This window comes from Mus musculus, chromosome 7 (genome assembly GCF_000001635.26).
Source record: "Mus musculus strain C57BL/6J chromosome 7, GRCm38.p6 C57BL/6J".
NCBI lineage: Eukaryota > Metazoa > Chordata > Mammalia > Rodentia > Muridae > Mus > Mus musculus.
This window is the reverse complement of record NC_000073.6, coordinates 68,487,812-68,491,270: the sequence shown is the minus strand read 5'-3', so window position 1 is coordinate 68,491,270 and position 3,459 is coordinate 68,487,812. Positions and strand designations below refer to the sequence as shown.

Here is a 3,459-nt window from a genome sequence, read left to right as displayed (position 1 = left end):
CTTTTGTCTGGAGCTAGTCCACTCAAGAGTCTGGGCCCTGACCATGTATCGTTCTTAGCCTCCTCCTGAAGGGTTAAAAGGGTCTGTTCGACTCTAACACCCATTTCTGCCTCCCCACCCTCCTCCAGGGCCTTCCATGCCCATTTGGAGCAGCCTGTAATGCACACCTCCATTCGATTTTCCTTACCCAGCTTAAAATGGCTTCATTCTAATTACCGTTTCCGTTTTCTTATATTTTCCCCTTGGGATGTCTCAATTAGTGTACTTTTTCATGCCGCCTGTCACCTCTGAGATGTAAGGTGGGTCTAACTCCATCCAAAACCACACATACACAAAATAAATGAGGAGCCATTCTGGGCAGCCAGGCCGAAGGTGGGGTTGCTTTACAAACTAGCACACCTTTAATTGATGATAAATGGACAGGAAAGTAGCCTTACTAATACAGCAGCCCTGATGTGGCCGTCTTGCTGTGTCCCCTCATTACTCAAAGGCAGGGAAGCAGCAGTCATGCGCAGCTCAGTCCTGGGTGAGGAACTTCCAGGGAGGGAGAGGGAAAGAGAAAGAAAGCGAGAGCTAATTAACAAAGTAGTTCTGGTCAAAGTCAGAAATTAACTCGCTCTTTAAGACCATGGCTGAAAATGTCATTTGTCTTCCCTGTAATTACATTTATAGGTAATTACACCCACGAATTCAGCAAGTTAAATGAAGGCAGGACTCTCTCTCCCCTATTGCATAACTCTTCCATTCCAATCCTGTCAAAAGGCTAAACAAAAATAAAGGTGTCTGCCACCGTATATTTCTTCCATTAATGAGTGTCTCGTTGTCTTAAGGCTCCTCTGGAAAGCCATGGCTGTACATCTGTGGGCTGTTCATCTCTCTGCTCCCTTGGGAACCCTGAGTTCTTATCTGAATGTCTCAGAGCCTAGAGATACAAAGAAGACACATTGGACTTAGGAGTATTTCCCAGCCATTAATGTCTTCTTTGGTCTATAAAGGCAAACTGTCAAGGACAAGGAGCAGAATCACATGCAGCCCTATGCCTCTGCCATGCAATAAGTGCATCCCACTCTTTCATCCCATCCAATGGGATTTTTCCATTGTGCAGTCTTTTCTGGTCCTTGCCTACCACTACTTCTCTAAGGATAACTGGGAGCCAAAGCAAGAATGTTCACACATAGGGGTGGGACACACAGGGTTAACTCAGTTCTAAATGGCAGCATGCATGTGCCCCTGGGATCTCAAGACACAACCCTGAGCTTGGCAGCAGCCTGGCTCATGTCCCACCATACAAGCACAGGGCAGAAGCCAGGAGAACACCTTTAGATTTCAACCACTCATGGAGGATCCAGAGCACTCCTCAACCAGAGTAATAAATGAGTCCTTCAGTCAGTCCAGGGGATACTTCAAGGGTTGCATTCTCTGGAGATAAGAGAACTGCTAACTCACATTTGGGGTTCCCATCTGTACCTGTTTTCTTCACTGTTCCCTCTACTCCTGCCTTCTCTTCAGTGTTAGGCTGTCAGGATTTCCTTGTCCAGCCCACCCACACCTCTTAGACCCACCCTGTTTCTGGTTTCTCCTTTAGCCTCTCTCTTGCCTTTATAGGTTCTGCCCTTTGACAGTGAAGTTTTCACAGATATCCACTAGAACCATTCACAATTCACAATCTTCACCTGCCTTGGTTTGTTAACATTGCAAAACCATGTCATGACCCTCCAAGGAGCAGTCCCGCTTACTGTGGGCAAGCCGATGGCCTCTGACTTCCATCTCCTGCACACTCTGCTGAAGAGAGCATCTAAATTAGAAAGCAAACATCTCTAGTTACACATTCATAATATTTATGCAGCATGCAGCTCTCAAGTGAAGCAATTTGGCAGCCTAGATTACGGCTAATAAAAATATTGATTGTGCTACTTTCATGAGAAAATGGCCTTAACTTCAGAAGAATATTTAATACAGTGTAATAATGTTATTCCAGGCAGCAGTAACAACAGAAAAGGTAACCTAACCACTCCAAATTGGAGAAGGTTCAGGTTAGTAAGTGACCCGTTTATTCAGTGGATTGTTTTATATGTGTTCAAGTATGCATGCATGCATGCATGCATGTACGTAAGTATGCAGGTGTACAGGTCCATGTGAATGTATTTATGAAAGCCAAAGGTAAATGTCAGGTCATTTCTTGCACCATTTTTTTACAGTCTTTCACTGAACCTGGAGATCACCAGCTCAGCTTGAGTGGATGGCCAGAGATTGTTCAGGGATTCTCCTATCTCCATCTCTCCCGGCACTGGGGTTACAAGCGCACGCACACACACACACACACAGAGAGAGAGAGAGAGAGAGAGAGAGAGAGAGAGAGAGAGAGAGCGCTAAGGATTCAGACTTGGTTCCTCATGCTTGTACAGTAAGTACTTCATCAACGGAACCATCTTACTTGATGGATTTGTATATGACGTAAGAAGGAATGATTGAGGGAACTGAAAAGCCTGACCAGTTGGTCACTATATAAGGGTCTTAAAAAAGAATCAGAAAATGAACCAGAAAAAAATCAACAGCATCACGTAAAAACTAGTAGTGACAAGGTTGGAAGGTGGAAGGTGAGGGCTACAATTTTCTTTTCCATTCCCCTAGTTTCCAGACCACACACACACACACACACACACACACACAGAGAGAGAGAGAGAGAGAGAGAGAGAGAGAGAGAGAGAGAGAGCACATTTATTCTCCTTCTATTGAAAAACTATGTGTATGTTAATATAGGAATTTTTCTCTTTGTAGTTTTAGGTATTGAACCTAGGCCATGCATTCTGGGCAAGGGACATCTTGAGCCCTTATTATAGTATTTTAAATGCATAATCTTTTAGATGCTATACTTGAGAAAACTATATGTAATGACTCTTTTAAATGTCAGCTCAACGCAATGTAGAGTCACTTGAAAAGGGCTTCTGAGGATGTCTGTGAGGAATTGTCTTGGTTGACTTGAATGATGTGGGAAGACTTGTTCACTGTGGGTGGCACCATTCCCTTGGCTTAAGGAATCCTGGACTGTACAAGTGTAGAGGAGGGACTCACGTGTCAATGACTCCTCCTGAGGTTGACTCCTCTCTGAGGCTCCTCTCTGAGGTTGACTATAGCTATGAGACTAGCAGCTTCAAGTTTCTCCCACCTTGGCATCTCTGTAATGATGTAATGATGTAATGTGACCTAGAATGTAAATAAACCAAATAAACCTTTGCTTTAGTTGGGTGTTTTATCACAGTAACAGAAAATAAAACAAAGATGTTGTAAAATTGAGTCCAAGCAAAATGGCTTTGTTAAAAGATCTGCCCCCTAAATGAAGCATGGCAAGTGTTATCAATCCATGGTCTCAATCTGCCACTGACTACCTGGGAGACCCACTGGCAAGTCCCTAGACCTCAATTTCCTTATGAAAAATGAACCAACTTTTGCTGCTGTCTG

At 43.9% G+C, this 3,459-nt stretch overlaps 1 long non-coding RNA gene across 1 annotated transcript; it reads right to left on the bottom strand.

Moving 5' to 3' along the window:
• Nucleotides 1-373: 373 nt before the first annotated feature.
• Gm34549 lies at nucleotides 374-3,200 on the bottom strand. Its single transcript, XR_391569.2, has 3 exons — nucleotides 3,073-3,200; nucleotides 1,737-1,795; nucleotides 374-534 (listed from the first exon to the last, which is right to left on the bottom strand). It is a non-coding gene; the product is annotated as a predicted gene, 34549 (long non-coding RNA).
• Between the last annotated feature and the right edge of the window lie 259 nt (nucleotides 3,201-3,459).